We start from the raw sequence: 21,262 nt of genomic DNA, 5'->3' as shown, positions 1-21,262 counted from the left end.
AACCTATGTGGGAGGGGTGCAAAGTTCTGTTCCGGACACCCAGAACTGTAAACCGAAGTGTTACCCCTCTGTTTTAGAAAGAGTGAGCTTTACTGGAGATTAGACTGTGTCCGCTCCCTGCCACATCTTCCCGTTCAATTCACCAGCAAACTCCTCGAGACTCTGCCAGTCTTTACCATAGCTTGCAGGTAACAAATCAATGATCTCCACTTCCCGAGTTCCCCAGAGACATTTCTCTGCAGCGTCCAGTCGCTCTCACAGGACACTGGCAAACGTTATTAAGTTTTCTGTCTCTAAAGAGACACACAGCACACACCAGCCTGTGAGCTGAGCTGAGGACTCAGTCTACACTCCAGTATAACAGCACTGATAGGTAGGAAAAATAAGACTGAGTTTATTAACAAAGAACAGCCATTTAAGTGATGCTAAGCAAGAGAAGAAGAGAACAGATTGGTTCCAAACAAAACTAAACAAAGCAGACTTTCTAGTGACTACAACTCAGTTTTAGCACGTTACAATCGTTACCTAAGAAGTTGACATCATTAGCCACCCAGGCCAGGGGACCCAGCTTCCACGGGCTCGGAGGGGGCCGTTCTCTTTCTTCCCTAACTAACAGTATGTCCTGGAAGTCGACTGCATTTTTTCAGGAGCCAGGAAGACTTCCTGGGGGTGCGGACTCTGTCCCCAGCGTGCTCACTAAGCCCTTTCCTGCCGGCCGCATTGCTTCGTTTACCTTATCTGTAAATGTACTTTCGTTGTTCTCTGCCTGTCCCCAAGCCAGTCAGACGTTCCTCTGGCTAGGGCTGGCTGGCTTTACGCACTGCCTCCCAAACACATTCAGAACATATTTCCAGCACTCACGTATCACTCTTTTGTACACAGCCTACACAGACATCACACAATGATTTTGGGGGCCAGCCTATCACCAGTTTATATATGACACCGTCTGGATACCTATGAGGAGAACCGCGTGGGGGGGTAATGAGTGTGTCAGACCTGATTTGAGTTGCTGTACAGTGGGTGCTCTGCCAGTTGGCATTGAAGGGCTCATGCAGCACCTCAGGAATATTTTGGCCCTGGCGTTGCTGTACAGCGCCGTCCACTGTCACTCCCTGCTCTCTGTCCCATTTTCTCTCTCTGCCAGATGTCTCCCTGCTCCCCTGGCAGCTGCCTTTTCACCATCAGTCCCAGAAACTGTTTTCCATCCAACGCCCCACTTATCCCCCCTCCCCCTCTATGCAGCTATCTCCTCTCCATCAAACCCCCTGTCTTGGAATCTAGTCACGGCACAGATCTGCCCCGTCCTGGCTAGCGCTGGGTGGGGTTTGCAATGGAACATGGTTCTGATCTATGTTCACCTTCCCCTGAGCCATGCAGGGCCCTGCAGGTGCCTCCCGGGCCAGCGCAGCTCAGGGCACAGACGAGACCGAGGTTAGTCCTGTCTACACTGCAGCGCCCGGCCGCGCTCTGAGGGTGTTGGCAGCCACCGTGCGCTCAATGGCTCCTGCAGGAACAAGAAACGGAGAGTGCAGACAGGGCCAATCCCTCCTCACCCATCCCTCCCTCCTCTGACTCCAGCCTTCCCCGCTCCTGGATCCCTCCCTTCTGCCAACTCTTACCCTGCCCAAGATCCTCCTGCTCCTCACACTGGGGTCTTCTCCCCTTTGTCATTTCTGCCATGGTTCTCTTCCTCCTTGTGGTCTCTCTCCCCTCCCCTCCCCTCTCCTCTCCCCTCTCATTACATCCCCCAACCCCCTCCACAGAGTCTCTCTCATGATCTGGGCTCTTCCCTTCCTGCTGCTGCAGCCCCCTCCCCACTCCACGCCCCCCTTGGCCACAGCATCCACCCCTGACATTGCACCCACACATCCCCCTCTCTCCCTGCACCCCCACAGCCCAGCAGCCTGCTCCCCGCACCCCCTTCTCTGCCCCCTCCTCTCCCCCAGCTCACAGGCCTGGGACTGGGAACTGAGGGAGGGGGCAGGCAGGTGATACCCTTTGTACCATCCCCATGGGAACAGGGCTGGGGGCTGGTCAGCGCTGGGAGGGGATAGTCTCTGCCACGGCTGTCACTCTCAGGGACAAAGATTCCCTTTGGCCTGAGCTGGGACAGGACAGATTATTAGGGGAGCAGTGTTTTTACCCTCCTCTTTGTAACCAACATAAAAATAAGGACGGAGCGTCCCGGAGAAGGTGTCAGTGAAAGGGAAGAGATGGGACCTGTCAGTCACACTGTAAAATGAGACCTCGCCTGCTTCATAGTCCAGGAAAACCCCCACCTGGCTGGGCCTGATGCCTGTGGGGAGAAGGATCTTGGGGCGGGAGGTGCAGGCCTCGTATTTTCCATCCCTCAGCCACACAGCCCAGTATCCATTCCCAGGAGTGAGTCTGACCTTCCCTGTCCTGATCACAGATTCCCTACAAACCCCCACAGTCCAGTTTATTTTGTCTCCCACCTCCACCTCCCAGTAAAACCTCCCGCCTGTGAATCCATTTGTGCCCAGGACAATCGGATAAGTATTGAATCTCTCAGGATTGTCAGGTCGATCCTGTCGTCTCTCATCGTATGTCACAGTTTTCTGATCCTCAGACAGGACGAGGCTGGGATGAGCCGTGTTTGGATCCAGAGTCACATCCACTGGGGAGAGAATCAGAGTCAGTGCTGGGGGCAGGGGCTGGTCACTGGGATCAAAGGGCAATTCACCCACATGCCCATTTTTCACTGTGATATGGGGTTCCTCACCCTTAAGGGGAGTCGGAGCTCAGCTAATGCCGGGGGACAGGGGCAGGAGGACGGGGTGGGGAGCAGGAGTGGAAGGGAAGGAAGGGGGAGATCTCCAGGGGCAATAGGGGGGCATGAGGCAGACACCAAGGAACCAGAGGGTGACGAAAGGGTGGGGGCCAGGGGATGGAGCAGGCACCAGGGAGGGCACGTACCGGGGTGCAGAGGGTGAAGGGAGGAGTGGGTGCCAGGTTGATGGGGAAGGGGAGGGGTGGGCACCAAAGGGGGGAGGGGAGGGGCAGGTGCCAGGGGGTCAGGTCAAGGGGAAGGACATGGGGGGAGGTGAGACAGGGACGGAGGGGAGATGGGGGAGGGTGTGTTGAGGGGGCTGAGGGTGGGTTGCACGCGGGGAGCAGAGAGGAGTGGCAGGTGCCATGGGGCTGGGAGGGGGGAAGTAATGGGGGCAGAGGAGCGGCGGGGGTAGGACTGGCACAGGCAGAGGGGGAAGGGTTAGGGGAGCGGGAAGGGCAGGCTTGGGCGGTGGAGAACACCCCTGGCACAGCCGCTGCCACCAGGTGAGGGAGCCCCTCCCCACTTCCCCCCCTTCCGCTCCCGAGGTCCCTGCCGCCCACCACCTCCCTCCTCTCCTCCCCCCTCCCCATGAGCCCCCCCCGCCCCTCACTGTGTCCCTCCTCACCCCCCGCCCACCGCTCGCCATCCCGAGGACGAGATGCGGTGAGCGGTGGGCGGGGGTCTCACGGGGGCAGGGGGTGAGGTGGGATGCACCGAGTGACGGCCAAGTGGGGGAGGGAGGTGGGGGGAGAGGCCTGGGGCGAGTGGGGGTGGAGTGTGGGCAGGGCAGCGGGTGGAAGAGGTGAGACGGGGGGCTAGCCTCCCCCAAGGGAAGCTGCGCCCACTGCTCATGACGGCAGGTGCCGGGGGCAGAGGAAGGTGCTCAGGGCTGGGGCAGGAGGCAGACATGGGGGGGCAGCAAAGGAAGGGGAGGGGCAGGTACTGTGGGAGCTGCTGGGGGGTCTGAGGCCACTCAAGCCGGTTCCCCGTTGTGCTGGTTGCTACACGGGCGGAGGGGGATCTTCACCTGGATCGGAATGACTGAGGGCACAGATCCCAGGGGCTGTCAACAGGACAGTCCACGGGCTCCGGGGTCACCTAGGGCGGCACAAAAGGAGCTCGGGGCCTAAGTCCCTGGTTTCAGCTCCACGGTGAGGCACAAACCTCCTGCTGACCCCGGAGCTGCCAAAACTCACTCGCAGTCGAAGTTTGTGCAGTAAAAGTTCCCTCGGTGCCTGTGTTTCTCCCTCCAGCCATGACCACGGCTGCCTCCCTCCAGGCGCGTGGACGCCTATTCCCCGGCCTGAGCCCCAGCGTGATCCACAGGCTGGGGGAAGATCGGGGTCCAGCCGTCCCAGCTAGTTTGGTAGGCGAGGTCAGGGGCGCTCTCAGACCGGGTCCCTCAGGCGAGGCCACGCAGCAGCTGGCTGGGGAGGGCTTCCCTCATACATTTTAACCCAGGGGCTAGAGCATTCCCCTAGGATGGGGGGACTCCCAGTCCCTGCTCCCCTCGGGCAGAGGGGGAGCTTAAACTGAAACAGGGCTCCGCCAGTCTCAGGAGAGCGCTTTGACCACGAGGCGAGGCGGAGGTGGGGGGCTCCCGCACTCTCTCCTGCTGAGGATTTTCCATGGTGGATAAATAAAGGGCCATTGGTGCAGGGACGGGACCCTGGCTTCCCCCCTCGCCGGGGGGTGCTCTAACCCCCCAGCTGTAGAGTCAGCCGCATACTTGCACTCTCTGACCCAATCACAGGTGCCGACTCCGAGGGTGCTCCGGGGCTAGAGCACCCTCAGAAACAAAACAGTGGGTGCCCACCAGCCACACTCCAATCAGCTGTTTGGTGGGCCCAGCTGTTTGGCAGTGGGCGGGAGGTGCTGGTGTGGGGCAGAGCGGGGGCAGGAAGAGATGGAGCAAGGGCAGGGCCTTGGGGGAAGGGGCAGAGTGTGGGCAGGGCCTTGGGGTGGGGGTGGAGCACCCACCCAGAAAGAAGAAAGTCGGCACCTGTGCCCAATGATCTTTAATTATTCAGTCCGTCGTGGAACAGCTTCCAGAGAGAGGAGGTCTCAGAACAGACTAACTTATACCCCAGGGGTTAGGGCCCTCCCCCGAGAGCTAGAAGGCCCCTGTTCAAATCCTTCCCTGCCTTGGGCAGAAGGGGGAATTGAAGCAGGGTCTCCCAGGTGATGGCTTTAACCAAGGGGCTACAAGTCATTGCCAGCTCCTCCACCCCGGCCGGTTTGTGTGGTGTGAGGAAGGCGTCCAATTCATTCCCACAAGATCTGCCGTAGGTGCTAAGCAGCCTGACTCCAAGAAAGGGGTTCCCTTTGTGGATCACTGAGCAGAGATAGGTGCCCATCTCCACGAGAGAGGCAGGGCTTAGCACACACCCCTTTCATCCGCATCTCCTACTGTCTAGCGTAGGCATCTCCTCACCTCATGTCTTGGCGTTTGTGAATCACAGTCTAAGGGCAGGTCTTCGCTTAAAATCCTGCACCGATGCAGCTGTGCCGCCGTAGCACTTTCACGGAGATGCTCTAAACTGAGAGGAAGGAGCTTTTCCCATCAGTTTAGTTCATCCAGCCCTGCCCCCCTCCGGCTCAGTGCATTAGGATACCCTGGCGTGCGAGGAGCCCGGGGCTCCCGGTGCTACAATGTGCGTGCACATCCTCTGGACTCGCTCATCCCTGCTGGAGCTGCCAGACTCTCCCAGCCTGCTCGAGTACACACACATGGTCAGGCTGCGAGCCAGGTGAAAACACGCACACATAGCCACAGGTGTGAGGCAGAAAAGCTGCCGTATGGCACAATTTGTGGCAACTGGGTCAGGGGAGTGTCACAAGCTGGTTATAAAAACCTGTCTGCCCTTGCAGTGGGGACAGGGCCTGCCTCACCCCAGAGCCAGGGGGACGCTGAACAGCTCTTGTCTGCTCCTGTTACACGAGAAGAACATTGTGGGTAGAGCTTGGTCTGAGCATGGAAATCCTGCCATTGGGAAGAGAGAGCTGAGCCGTTCAGTGCCAGTGATGGGCAGATAAGAATGCCCATCCTGCAGAACCCAGGTACGGCCCTGGGAAGGGGACACTAGGGGACATATTTCATCACTAATCAGCCCTTTCCCAAAGGGAGTGTGTCCCTGTGCTCAGCAATAAATCTGCGTTTCGTCTGCCCCCAGTGACATTGCTATTTCCAGCCGACTGAATGTCACAGGGAAACACTCTGTGCAGGGAAAGGAGCAGAGAGCTCCCAGGGGAAGGTGGGTCTCACCATGGATACAATGCCAGCGGTATGTACAGTACCTGCGTAGAGCCGGGCGCTTCTCCACCCTGCAACCAAACACAGACAGAGGGGTAAGAACGCCCCTGGACACAGACACACTGAGCAGGAGACAATGTCACCCAAGGGTCGTACTGGGGGGAATGGAACTTACTGAGCTCAGCCTGGAGTTTGTCTGAAAATAAAACAGAGAGAAATGAGTCAGTGTCACATTACCTTGCAGAAGGGAAGTGAGTGAAAAAGACCTTAAAGCAAGGAAGCCTCCTGGGCAGCAAAGGAAAAGGAAAGGAAGAAATACAGTACATCTGTATTTGGCATCTGGCCACCTGCTCTGGAGCAAGAGGTTGTTAGAGCTAAAGAGGGATCCTTCAGCAAATGAAAAGTATTAACCCTGTGAAGCCAGTAGAAAGCCACATTAAGTACACTGGGTGAAGCAAATGATAGGAATTAGAGGGTTAAAATGGAATTAGAAGAGGGAATAGCCAAAAATATAAAACAAATAAAGGGAACAATTGAGGAGGGTAATGACAATGCTGAGAGACTGATTTCTTTGCAACAGTTTTTACCACACTGAGTGTGGTGGGAAGAGACCAGCCCTGGAGCTGCTCTTTTCAAGAAATGAACATCAGGGCTTGAGGTGTGAAGCAGAGATAATAGAACAGACTGATTAATGAAAGAGCCAGACGTCACCAAGACCAGAGGAGATCCTTGCCAGGTTGCAAATGCCCAAGAGTTGTGAAATGACCTAAGAGCGCTATGGCGGAGCTGTTAACAATAATATGCATCTCATTAAAATCAGCTACTCTTCTGGAGAATCGGAATGTTGTAACCAGCTTTTCAAATTTTGGTAGGACTTGTCCTGAGAATGACAGCTCAGTGAGCCTTGGGGAAGGGGTTGGAATAGGGGCAGGGAGGAGGCAGAGTTGGGGTGGGGCCTTGGGGTAAGGGGTTGGCATGGGGGGTGGGGCTAGGGTGGGAAGAGGTGGGGTGGGGCGGGGCCGTATGGAAGGGGTGGAGTGGGGTCAGGGCCAGGGGTAGAGGGAGGTCGAGCACACAGGGGAAACGGGGAAGTCAGCGCCTATGGTGGTATTAGTTAAGTTTTTCCTCGGTGATGCCCTCATCAGGGACAAACATTGTCGTTCATGTCCCCAGCAGTGATCCTCACACATGGTGCTTGCCGTGCCTGTGTGAGGCCCACGTTAAAGAAGCGTTGCTCAGTCATGAAATGGACTCAAGTGGCTCGAGACCTTTGCCTAAAGCAGCACCTGCTTGACCAGGCTATGTGACCTGCTTTCGTTGTGAGGTCCTTGTCTGACTGGAAGTGGCCCTCGGGCTCTGAGAGCACTGCTGCTTCGCAGTCCAGAGCAGGTGCCTCTCTCAAGAAACGGGGGAGCTGTTCCCCATTGCATGCACCAAGGAAAGGATCTCATAAGACCAACTGAGACTCCAGGAGACTCTTTCACTTTGCACAGGGTTGGTGCTCGTGTGCAATATGGCATGGGTGCCTCTAACCTTTCCCTGGTACCATGTGGAGAGATTAGAGACCTGGTATTATGGGCTCTGGTTCCGGCCCCAGGGCATCTGTGGAGTCTGGCACCAAAGAGGATGATGGTGGCACTGACTGTCTCCGTGTCGGTGGCATTCCAGGCAGCGACAGACCTCCTTTGCCTTTCACCCCAACCTCTCCTTTGGCCCAGGGCTATGCCATCTATCGCCCCATTGGCTGAACAGGCTGTTGAATCAGGGCCAGTATCGAGGTTGGTGTGGGAGATCTCAACAGCTTTCACCGTCCTTGACTTCGGCACTGTCAACCAGTCCAGTACAACTGATGACTTTGGGACTGATACTGCTTCCAGCCTTGGCATACTCAGTGCAGGTGGAGCTGCTTCCATTATCAGCGCTGGTCCCTGCCTTGTTATGGGTCACAGATGAGTCAGGCCAGGTACTTGCTCCCTCTGGTCTGGCTCTGACTTTATTCCTGGAATCCCAAGGCTTCTCAGTTTCAAGGTTGGGATCTTCCTTCTCCTGGTCTCCATCGCCAAACCAGCATCGGGGACTGTTTACAGAGCATTATAGGCATCAGGACTGGTGCTTCTCTCATGGTCAAGATGGGGGTCTCGGGCCACAATGCCTTATCCTTACCAGAGGCCTCCATGGAATCTGTGGGACCTTCCTCGGTGATGGAGGTCATACTGCTTCGCTCAAGCAAAGGTGACATTGCTGGTCAGATCAGCAGTAGGAAATATAGGCCCACCACAGGTTCCAGCACTGGTGAGCTTTACCCATGGAGTATTTCGAGGCCTATCAGGACCTCTTGTCCCCTGCTTCACTGGGGATTCAGGCAGAGTTCCTTCAATGAATGTCCATCAGTTAGCGGATGCCCTGCAGCCATCTGCTCCTGGTAGCGTAGCCCTCCCGATCAATGATGCACCACTGGAGTCTGCAAAGTTTTTCTGGAGCCTGCTGACTTCCATACTGCCCACCACACTGCATTGATTCAGCCTTAACTGGAGTATTGTGTCCTGCTCTGGGCGCCACATTTCAGGAAAGATGTGGACAAATTGGAGAGAGTTCAGAGAAGAGCAACAAGGATGATTAGGGGTCTGGAAAACATGACCTATGAGGGAAGATTGAAAGAACTGAGTTTGTTTAGTCTGGAAAAGAGAAGACTGAGAGGGGACATGATAACAGTTTTCAAATGCCTAAAAGGTTGTTACAAGCAGGCGAGAGAAAAATTGGTCTCCTTAACCTCTGATGATAGGACAAGAATCAATGGACTTAAATTGCAGCCAGGGAGGTTTACGTTGGACATTAGGAAAAACTTCCTACCTGCCAGGGTGGTTAAGCATGGGAATAAATTGCCTAGGGAGGTTGTGGAGTCTCCATCACTGGAGATTTTTAAGAGCACGTTAGACAAACACCTGTCAGGGATGTTCTAGATGGTGCTGGTCCTGCCATGAGTGCAGGAGACTGGACTTAATGACCTCTCGAGGTCCCTTCCACTTCTATGATTCTATGAAAGTGCACAGAAAGGGCTTCTTCTCTCACTTGGCATAAACTCCCTCGTCATGACTGCTGTGAATGATAGAGCCCAGCAGGGCAGGTTTAAGTCCATTCTGAAGGACAAATTCTCCAACAGGATGGATTAAATGGGCAGGAAGATTTACACTTGCTCCTCCCTGCAAATGGGAATTTATGCCAGCAGGCATTGGTGTCCAGTTATGACTTCGTAAATTGGACAGTGATGCCTAAGTTTGCAAACCAGCTGCATGTAGCCACTAGAGAGGAATTTCAGGAATCTGATTTTCGACAAAATCTACAGGGTTCTGACCAGAGTGCGGGGTGAGGGGCTCAGCCTACATAAGCAATGAAGTATGCAACCTTCTAGTTGAAAAAAAGCCACATAATTTTGCTCCATGATCTAAATTTTCACCGTGAGATTCTGTGCTCGGAACCTGCAGCATCGGTGCAGGGAAGAGCTAAGGTGACCGTGACGGGTTGAATCACAGAAACCCCCTGGGGGCTGCCAACTGATGTGCCAAGACTACGTCTGCCCCTGCTTACCCTGCCAGCTTGGGACTCCAGCACCCTGTCTTGTGGAGACAGACACGCCAGTCTGCTCCAACACAGACCCAGGGTCTGAGCCACATGCCCCAAAGCTGCAGGCTTATCTGAAAGCAACTTAAGAAGCGTTCCTCTCTTTAACACTCAGATGCCCAACTCCCAATGGGGTCCAAACCCCAAATAAATCCGTTTTACCCTGTATAAAGCTTACACAGGGTAAACTCAGAAATTGTTTGCCCTCTATAGCACTGATAGAGAGATATGCACAGCTGTTAGCCCCCCCCCCCCGCAGGTATTAATACATACTCTGGGTTAATTAATAAGTAAAAAGTGATTTTATTAAATATAGAAAGTAGGATTTAAGTGGTTCCAAGTAATAACAGACAGAAAAAAGTGAATTACCAAGCAAAATAAAATAAAACATGCAAATCTAAGCCTAGTACAGTAATAAAACTGAATATAGATAAAATCTCACCCTCCGAGATGTTTCAATAAGTTTATTTCACAGACTGGTCCCTTCCCAGTCTGGGCACAATCCTTTCCCCTGGTTCAGCCCTTGTTCCAGCCCAGGTGGTAGCGAGGGGATTTCTCATGATGGCCGCCCCCTGTGTTCTGTTCCACCCCCTTATATGGCGTTGGCATAAGGTGGGAATCTTTTGTCTCTCTGGGTCCCCACCCCCACTTCTAAATGGAAAAGCACCAAGTTTAAGATGGAGTCCGGTACCAGGTGACATGGTCACCTGTCACTGTGAGACCCCCCCAAGCCTTCATTGCTCCCAGCTTGGCTCACAGGAAGGCCTGCCTGCAAACAGAGCCATCCACCGTCAACTGTCCTGGTTGATGGGAGCCATCAAGATTCCAAACCACCATTAATGGCCCACACTTTGCATAATTACAATCGGCCCTCAGAGTTATATTTCCTGTTTCTAGTTTCAGATACAAGAGTGATACATTTATACAAATAGGATGACCACACTCAGTAGATTATAAGCTTTGGAATGATACCTTACAAGAGACCTTTTGCATGAAGCATATTCCAGTTACATTATATTCATACTCATTAGCATATTTTCATAAAATCATACAGCGTGCAACGTCACTGTGACTTTTAACATTCCTGGCATCCGCCGGCTCCTGGGCTGCTCTGGTGCCAAAGCAGCCCCTGAGGTAAGTCAGGGCTAGTCCACATGGGTGCTGCAGTGATGTCATCTCCAGAGCACCGTCTTCTAGCATACGGTGACTTGCACGCACACCACCCTCATTTCTATCCTGGGGCTCCCTATGGTTTTTCATAGGCCAAAGCACATAAAATAAATTTCCCCTTCTGCGGGGTTCTGATACATTATAAATTAATTCATTTATTTATTTTCTCCCCTCTTGTCACTTTACCTTTCTCTCTGTGTTGCCTCCAGAAGCAGTAACTGGCCAGGGCAATGAGAACCACCAGGAGAGCCAGGATCACCCCCAGAACCACAGTCCAGGCATCGACTCTTGGGAAAAACAGCTCTGCAAGAGAAAGTGTTATTGACTTGGGAACAAATACGTACATAAGAATATTAGAACAGCCAGACTGGGTCAAACAAATGTTCCGTGGAGCCCAGTATCCTGTCTTCTGACAGTGGCCAAAGCCAGATGCTGCAGAGGGAATGAACAGAACAGGGCAATAATCAAGTGATCCATCCCGTCACCCACACCCAGCTTCTGGCAGTCAGAGGTTTAAGGACACCCAGAGCAAGGGGCCACATCCCTGCCCATCTTGGCTAGTAGCCATTGGTGGACCCGTCCTCCATGAACACACCTGCTTCTTTTCTGAAACCAGTTATACTTTTGGCCTTCACTAGATGGCAATGAGCTCCACAGGTTGACTGTGCGTTGTGTGAAGAAATATTTCTTTTTGGTTGCTTTAAACCTGCTGCCTATTAATTTCATTCCTTGGTTCTTGTATTATGTGAAGGGGTAAGTAACACTTCCTTGTTCACTTTCTCCACACCCGTCACAATTTTATAGACCTCTGCCCTATCCCCCCTTAGCCGTCTCTTTCCCAAGCTGAAAAGTCCCAGTCATTTTAATTTCTCCTCAGAGTGAAGCTGTTCCAGGCCCTTAAACATTTTTGTTGCCATTCTCTGCACCTTTCCATTTCTAATATAGCTTTTCTGAGATGGGGCAACCAGAACTGCCTACGGTATTCAAGATATGAGCGTACCATGGGTTTATATAAATTTATTATGATATTTACTGTCTTATGATCTACCCCCTTTCTAATAGTTCCTAACATTCTGTTAGCTTTTATTAATACCACTGCACATTGAGTGGATGTTTTCAGAGAACTATCCACAATGAGTCCAAGATCTCTTTCTTGAGTGGAAACAGGTAAGTAAGGCCTGATCATTTTATATGTCTAGTTGGGATTATGTTTTCCAATGTGCATCACTTTGCATTTATCCACATCGAATTTCATCTGCCACTTTGTTCCCCAGTTTTTTGAGATCCCTTCATAATTCTTCACAGTCTGTTTTGGACTTAACTATCTTGAGTAATTTTGTATCATCTGCAAGTTTTACCATCTCATTGTTTACCTCTTTTTCAGACCTTTTATTAGTATGTTGAGCAACACTGGTCCCAGTACAGATTCCTGAAGGACATCACGATTTACCTCTCTTCTTTCTGAAAACTGACCATCTATTCCTACTCTTTGTGTCCTGTCTTTTAAGCAGGTACTGATCCATGAAAGCACCTTCCCTCTTATCCCATAGCAGCTTACTTTGCTTAAGAGCCTTTGGTGAGGGGCCTTGCCAAAGGCTTTCTGAAAGTCAAGGTACCCTGCACGTACTGGATCACCCTTCTCCACATGTTTGTTGACCCCCTTCAAAAAATTCTAATAGATTAATGCAGCATGATTTCCCTCTACAAATGCCACGTTGACTTTTCCCCCAACAAATCATGTTCACCTATGTGTCTGGTACTTCTGTTCTTTACCATAGTATCAACCAATTTGTCTGGTACTGAAGTTAGGCTGTAGCTGCCAGGCTCGGTTCTGGAGACTTTTTGTTTTTAAATAAGAATTCTCTTCATCACCCCCTTGAGAACTGCGATGTTCCAGCACAGAGAGAAGTCAGATACAAACCGAAATACTCTTGCCTGAAGCTTGCAGCGTAACACAATGTTTTGTTTTTTAGAATCCAGAATCTTAACACCCAAGAACCCAAAACAGAGAGGGGCTGCTCCCTAAGGCAGCAGGCACAACTTCCACCTTGCAGGGCCCTAGAGCTCAGTCTCTAGCCCAGGCCCAAATGTCTACACTGCAATTTAACAGCCCCTTAGCCCAAGCTCCACAAGCCTGAGTCAGCTGGCATGGGCCAGCCATGGGTTTTGAATTGCCGCGTAGACATATCCAAAGAGAACTAAGCTTATTCAGAAGTTTCCAAGAAGTGCTCACCATGTTGAAGGTCCAGGCCAATAAATAGGAGACACAATGATAAATACTTTCTGCCCATGTCTGTGGCATCTCAGTCCAGCCATGTGCGGCACGGCCGGGCACTGACCTGCTATGGAAATCGCTGACTCTCTCTCCTGGTCGAGTCGGGGGTTCCTGACACAGCAGGACACTTTATGGTTGGACTCTTCTGTTAGAACAATGGCAATCTCTGTTTGAAACAGGCCACCGGCCTCTTGGGATATTTTTTCAGAGGCTGATGGTAAGAGCTTCCCCTGGAGATCTCTCCACTGAGCCTCAGGCTCTGGGTACCATCCAGATGATCGACACACCACCTGGATCCCTCCATCCTGATGTCCCTCTACAGAGATATCAGGATCGGAGCCCAAACCTACAGAAGAAATAAATAAATTTGTGATAACCCAGTAATGAGCCAAAAGCTTTATTACACTGTTATCAAAAGCCATTTCCTATCAAACTAATAATTGAATGTGAGTCCACGAGTGCAGCTGGTCACCTAATTTGGCCAGATTCCTATTTGATGTAGAGTAGAATTAATGTTAATGTCAGTGCTGTTCTATGCACAAACTTTCTCCAGTTTAGTTAACCTGGTTTAGTTAATCAAGTGCAAATCCCTTAAATCAAGACTTAAACTAAATCAATATAAGCCATTTCCAAACTCGTTTCAGAGGGTCCACCTGGATGTTTGCCCTAGTTCAGCAGTTCTCAAATTTTAGCAACCTAAGGACCCCCATTTTGATTTCAAATTTTCAGCAAACCCCCTAGCCCAACCCGCTCAGCACCAGGCCCTGCTCTCACTCCACCCCTTCCCCCAAGACCCCATCCTCGCCCCACCTCTTCCTGCCCCTGCTCCACCCCTGCCCCTCCTCTTCTCCACCTCTTTCTAGCCCTTCCCCTGAGCACACCCCGTCTCTGCTCCTTCCTCTCCCTCCCAGGCCCTGCTGCACACCGCTGAACAGCTGTTCCCCAGCACACAGGAAGCACTGGGAGGGAGGAGGCTGTGTTGAGGGAGGAAGGGGAAGGAGTTGATCAGTGGGGTCAGTGCACCCCCTGGAGTACCTGGGGGTCCACGGACCCAGTTTGAAAAACTCTTCACTAGTTCATTGAAACCAGTGTATGTGTATGTGTAAACAAGCCTTAAATAATTCACTAATAAAAAACTTTATTATAGGGGAATTCAGTTTGCCTTGGCAGGGCCTTGTATCCTTCCAGAATGCTGAAATGGGTAGCAGAAAACTGATACCTCTCAGAGCCAGGAAATACACTCACCAAAACAGAAACACAAACCATGGGCGGCAGGGAAAGCTGAGCCTTCCCAAACAGCCAGGATGTGGCCCATCCACACTCCGCCCCTTCTCCCCGTCCGGCTTCTCACTCTGCAGGTGTCCGGCTCTTCCGGGGCTGCCAGCCTGCTGATGCTCTGGGGCCAGGGGGGCTGGGGCTGCTCTGCCCGGCTTCGGAGTCCTGGCACACCGGGGCCGGGAAGGCAGGGGCCTTGCTGCCCAACAGCCCAGTGCTTTGGGGCCAGGAGGGCTGTGGCCACACTGCCTAGTGTAATGGCAAAAACAACAGCCAGCAAATTTTCCTACTCCAGCCCTCCCGGCCCCGGAGCACCAGGGGTAGGAAAATTTGCTGGCTGCTGTTTTTGCCATTACATTGGCACTCCAGCTTGGAAAGGCTGGAGCTGCACTGCCGGGCCTCCTGGTTCTCGGGGTCGGGGGAAGGAGGGGGCTAACCTGGGGCAGGGACCAGTGGCCACAATGGAAGGGGGCTGGGGGCACAGGGCAGGGGCCAAGCCCACAATGTGAGCTGGGCTCCACATAGCACAGAGGGGATGAGGCCTCGGGTGGAAGGGGCAGGGCTGGGTCGGGGGAGAGATGGGGGCTGTCGCAAACACTAGATAAGGTCACACTGGGGATTTTTTATTACTGATGAGCTGAACTGAAATAAAATTATCTTAATTTGAAGCAAGTGTCTTGTGAATTCAAATGGATTTCTTTATTGCGGGGTCAGTCTGTGGGCAGAGAGGCCCTTAGGTTGCTTGGAAATTGCATACAGACCATCCGAGAAAGGGAAAACAACCGCCCAGGAGAGACAAAGAAGGGATGGGTGTCTGGTGCCATTTCCACTCGGGAGTCTTCACCAGAAAAGCACAGGCTAGCAGGGGTTCTCACAATAATTTTTTTGGTGGCCTAAGTGTGTGCAGCCACTCTGGTGGCCACTCTGAAAAACCCCTCTCCGACCTGCAGCCCTTAAGCAATAGCCCACCCTGAGGAAGGTGAGTCAGGAACTCACTGGCCAGCTGCAAAGTCCCAGCCTCCCCATGCCTTGGCCGGGCGGGAGCCGGGCAACTGCCCAGGGGAGTGCCTCAGTGACCGAACCCTGCTGACAAGAGCCTCCTCCAGTGCCATTCACACTGGCCCCACATGTCTCCAGAGGCACATGGAAATGACGAAAAACACACGTACAAGTGTGCCAGAGCTGTGGGCTATGATTGTTTGTCTTACAGAAGCAATTAGAGGTCCCAGCTGAGACTGGGTCCCCAGCGGGCTGGGCGTCATGCACACATCCTAGGAGACAGTCTGCGCTGAAGAGTTTACAGTCTCAACAGGCATGATGGAGAAAGGGTGAGCGAGGAAACAGAGGCACAGAGACTTGCCCAAATTCTTGCACAGCTCAGTAGCAAAGGCAAGACTGGAACCCTGTCCCTTGACGCTCAGTCGACGGCTCTATCCACCCGGTAACCCTGCCTCTCACGTATTGCTGGTCTAGCATATGTGCACCTGCTTCACATTCTCCAGTGAGGCTGGGTGAGCGGCCCCATAATCCTGCCAGCTCCTGAGCAGGGACAAGGGACTGGCTTTCCCGTTGATGAACACAGACCGTGCCTCTCGCCACAGACACTTCGCGGCAGGTCTGAAGGGTTGAATAAGAACCACTGGAAGGAGCTGTGCACAGTTGAACTGATGGGCAGGGAGGCTAAACTCTTCCACTACTTTCACTTGCAAAGGTAATTTTAGAAACATATTTGTAATCCCCTTGGGCTTAGAGAAGCCCCTTTAACACCTGCCTCAGGCAGAGGAAGGGCTGGGTGTTCCAGAGGGAGGAGGGTGGAGAGAGGGAGAGGACAGGGGCGTAGGCGCCGACTCCGTGGGTGCTGCGGGGCTGGAGCACCCATGGAGAAAAAATAGTGGGTGCACCCACGGGCAGCCAAGCCCCAGTGGCAGGCGGTGGGCTACAGGACCCTGTATATCAACCACGGTTACCCTGTGAGTGCCAGACATGAGGCCAGACATTAGTGTGAGGAGGATCAGCTATTGTTTGGCCCCAGGGGTGCACAAGAGAGTTGTAATAAACACAACATATTCATATCACCCAACTTTTTAGGCGTGTTTGTGTATTTTATTAACCCCGTAAATGTAACCCATGAATGCTACCCCAGACTCCAAAGAGTCACAACACTCTTCGAGACAATCTGAGTATTTGCGTGGATTTTAGAGCCCTTAGAAAAAACAGTCAACTAGAATAAACCTTCACCAGAGCAGAGCTACTGCCCCTCTGTAATGAGATATATCAGGTGTCATCTCACAATGAATCTTTGATCCACTTATGGCCCTACTGAAGACATCAAAGTATCACAACAAGTTACTGACCTGCCACCTGTAGTTCCAATAAAGCGTCTTCATAAGCCACTCTAGACTGAAAAAAACACTTGTACTGTCCATCGTCGGAGGGTCGGATATCGCGTATTCTCAGGGAAACACTCCCATCCGTGATGTGGTCTTTTCAGAGCTCAGTCCTTCCTTGATATTCTGGCATCTGCTCCCCACACTGATCCTGCCCATCGTGGTACAGATGCACAACTGCAGAGTACGGGGACCTGAACCATCTCACCTCCATGCTCTGAGCATCCATCCTGGGGGAAAGGTGGCAGGGCAGGATGGCCTCCCCACCTAAGGAAGCGGTGATTGGATGGGCAGGTCCAGTTACTGTGAACTGTGCTGAGAAAAATGCAATGAAAATAGAAATTAAATTGACAGGGGGCTGAAGGTGGCATTAATTCAGCAGTAAGACAAAATAAAAGAGCGTCCTGCATTAGAAGTGAACACCCCGTCTCCATGCAGTGCCCTAGGCATGTCTATAAGTGCAGAGAGTCACATGCTTGGGGTAGCTGCATCTTTGACTCCCTCTGGGGTCTGCTTAAGGATTGTCCCTTAGGTCTCAGGCCTCCAGCTGTCACCTCTCTCTGGGCAGGGACCCATGGCCCTCTCTCTCCACTGGGGTTTAAGGCTTGCAGGTTTTCCCACCAGGTCTGACCAAAGTCCACCACCTATGCTTTGCTTTCCATCCCAGGGCTATGAACAGTGTGTGCAAGCGGTTACCAGTAACCAAACAGGTTTTCCAAAGCAGGGAACATTTATGGACAAAAGCCCGAGAGAGAAAAGTTACCACAAACCAATCAAACATCTTACACTTATCGCAAAGCATTCTCATCTGGCACATGGGGACAGACTCTCTGTCAAACCTTTCTCTAAGGGTTTCTCTCAGTTTGTAGCCCAAGATCCCAGGCTTCTGGTTAGCTTAAATCAGCTTTTCATACCAAAAATCTTCATTCTCTTTGGTTTCTGGAACCTGCTCTGAACTAGTTTCACTGCCTGGGCTGGTACTTCTCTGGAGCTGTTATCTGTCCCACAAGAAATTACGCCCCATCATTTGTATATCCTGCAGGAGATGGGGTAACCCTCCCCCACAGAGTAGATTACAATCTGGAGCCCACAAAGATACATATAGAACGGATCGATACTGTGAAGTTCCACTCCGTATGCTTTATGAAAATAGGCTTATGAATCTGAAAATGACATAGCTGGAATGTGCTTTATGCAAAAGGTCTCTTGTAACATATCATTGACAAAGTTATAATGTGCTGCATTTGATTTTCCTATTTGTATGCATCTATCGTTCTTATAGAAATATGAGGTATGAACTTGTATTACTGGTGTAGTCAGACCAGGTGAGGGCCGTCAATGGGGCATCGGGAACTTGGTGACTCCCATTCACAGGACAATTGGCTGTAAATGGCCTGGTTTACCTTAAAGCCTTCCTGTGTATGGGTCAGGCAACCTAGGAAGAATGGAGACTGGGGTCTTACACAGACATGTGACCATGTCACCTGACACTGAAATCCATCTTGAAGCTGGTACTTTTCCAGAGTGGGGGTGGGATTCCAAACAAGGGTTTCCCCGCCTTAGGGAAATTCTATATAAGGCGGGGGAAGTAAACAATGAGGGTCTTCATCTGGCTTAAGAGATGGCCTCCCCACCCCAAGGAGATACCTGAAAGTATCTGGAAACAAAAGAACTGTAACTACAGGGGTGGGAGAGAACAGGCTGGACCCAGGTCAGAAAAGGCAACTGACCTGGGAAGCATTTTACTTGAAATAACATCGAGGGTGAGAAGTTATCATCTGTAACTGATTTCTTAATGTATTAAGCTGAGCCGTGCGTGTTTTGGTTTATCTTGCTTTATGATTTACTTTGTTCTGTCTGTTATTACTTAAAACCACTTAAATCCTACTTTTTATACTTAATAAAATCGCTTTTGTTTATTAATAAACCCAGTGCAAGTAATTGTTACCTGGGGAAAAAACAGTTGTGCACGTCTCTCTTTCAGTGATATAGAGGGCGAACATTTTATGAGTTTACCCTGTATAAGCTTTATACAGAGTAAAACGGATTTATTTGGGGTTCAGGCTCCCAGAAAGGCTGAACACTGGGCGCTGGGAAAGTTCCTGTTAACTGAGAAGCCCCACGGCTGAGTGAATCTCAGTTTCTGCGAACTGCAGAGGGGCGTGGCCCAACCTCTGAGTCTGGGCTGGAGCCGAATTGGAGTGTCTGGCTCAGCAAGACAAGAGTGGAGGGGCACCCGTTCTGGCAGGAGGGTTGTTCTCTGTGGTACCCCAGAGCATCAGGTGACAGTCTCCAGGGGGTCTCTGTGACCGAACCCATCACAGATACTATCTATGGAGAGGGTGCAAAATAGACATGATGTTAATTTGATAGTCCCCAAATACGGCATGTGGTTGCCATATCTGTCACCCAGCGTTCACAGGTGAATGTTATACACTGTCCCTATCATCGCTGAACAGGGCTGAACACTTCTCACAAGCACCTTGGGTATAATGGGTAATGGGGAGGGGGGGCTGGTTCTCTGACACACCAAGGACTTTTCATGCTGCTCCAGTGCAGTGCCCTCCCTGACTGCTGTAAGGATGGTGTAAGGGCCAGCAGGATGTGAAAAGAGATCATTGCCACTGTGCAGGTAAAGTCAGAAGTCAGATAATGAAGAGGGAGAAGGAGGCAGATAGAAAAGTGCAGGGGGCAGAGAACCAGCCATTGTGGAACTGAACAGAAAGGGGGGTCTCTGGGCAGAGACTCAGCATCCAGAGCGACAAAGAGAGCTGGTTAAATTAGCAGAATGGAAACCACAGCAGGAGGGAACCAAAATGTCTGTGTAGCTGTGGGGGCAGCCCCGGGGGTGCCATGGGATACGATAAGACTTTCACTGAGGGCACAGAATGAAGAAGGCCTCACTCTCACCCCTAGACGGCTGTGCCTAGTGCAGTGTGAATGACTTGTGGGTTTTAATTTCATAAGTGGAGAGTTGGGAAGTCATGATTTGTTTGTGGCTGAAGAGTCTGATCTGTGACTTACATGGTCCAGCGGTGTAGTGTAGCGGAATTGTGTAGTGTCCCTTTAAATAGTTCGTGAGCCCAGTAACGGCGCTCACCATGTTCTATGTCTTAGAAGCCTCCAGTCAGAGCAGCAGCGTGTGTATAACTAGGCCTGACTAGATTGTGTATAGATAAACACCATCACTAGGACCCAGCTGTGCTCTGCGGTTTATGGTCGTTGTGTAAAGAGCAAAAGACCAGGGCTGGATTTAGGGGCAGGCGACCCAGCCAACCACCTGGAGTGCCAGGATTGGTGGGCGCCAGGCTCGGGGGGTGCCAGGCTTGGGGTCCTGTGACTGTTAGTGACAAAAGGGAAAACAGAATGTTTGAAGTGAAATGTTTCAAGTATAGATGTTAGTACATTCCAGTTATTCCTACAATTAAAAATTTTCTTTGAGGAAACTTTTTTTTTTTGCTTCTATAGGCATGAATAGATACAGATGTACAGATCCTAGCATGCCCATTTATTGTCTTATATGACAGGGATAAATCATGCATGCAAATCGTGCATCAAAGACATGAAATGGGCTACAAATACAATAAGAGAAAAGTATTCAAAAATTTAACAAATGGAAGGGGGGGGCAACAAAGAAACGCTCCTCGCCGAGGGCACCATTTGGTCTAGGGCTGGCCCTGCAAAAAGCAGACGTGGTTTACGAGACAAGGCAGGGAAGTGAGGTGGATGGTGATGACCAGCAACAGAACATCAGCAAACCCAGCGAGGAGCCCAGAGCTCCTACCTGACACCAGACTGTGAACCTGTAGAGCGAGGCAGAGAGCGACGTAGCCGGGCAGAGCGGAGCTCACTGTGGAGCCGGGAGAGAACGAGGGAACCTTCCCCATCATCGTAGCTGGGTCTGGGGAACAGGAGAAATAACCAACCAGATGGTGAGTGAGTGGGACGCGGTGACAGCGACACAGGGCAGTGGGGAGGAGGTAACAAGCACCAGAAGGGAAGGGATTTCCCCCACAGGTCTCGCCTGCCTGGCTCCGAGCAGGGTCAGATGTCACTGGGCCAGCAGCCGGTCCATACCACACTCACACCATGGCTGCACCTGTGGAGATGTCTGGTGTAATTTAGATTGCAATAGGACATCTACACTGAACACATCACCGGCCACCGACAGTGCCAGGAGGCATGAGCTGGAGCGACATGGTGCATCAACTATGAGAGAGGGACCGAGAGACTTTGTCCGTTGGACCATATGAACTGGAGCCATAAACTCACTGAACGTTAAATCTCACCAAATGAGGGTCAATCCATCCTCATCATCGTATTCACTCACTATACTCCACACCTGAACATAGCCATTATATGAACAACATGCCCTCATATCTCAATGTCTGTCCTTTGACCCGTTAACCTTTTACCCCCAGTCGGGGATATTGCAGATTATGTATTCCTTAGCCACCCGATCTTAAACCGAACTTCGCAGCCCTTGATAA

The 21,262-nt window shown here is 51.6% G+C and overlaps 1 pseudogene; it reads right to left on the bottom strand.

The window, feature by feature from the left end:
• Positions 1-2,075: 2,075 nt before the first annotated feature.
• LOC141996218 (butyrophilin subfamily 1 member A1-like) lies at positions 2,076-20,662 on the bottom strand (annotated as a pseudogene).
• Between the last annotated feature and the right edge of the window lie 600 nt (positions 20,663-21,262).

The sequence above is a fragment of the Natator depressus genome, chromosome 11 (assembly GCF_965152275.1).
Source record: "Natator depressus isolate rNatDep1 chromosome 11, rNatDep2.hap1, whole genome shotgun sequence".
NCBI classification, from domain to species: domain Eukaryota; kingdom Metazoa; phylum Chordata; order Testudines; family Cheloniidae; genus Natator; species Natator depressus.
Note: the sequence above shows the minus strand (reverse complement) of the source record. Positions and strands in the feature narration are given on the sequence as shown.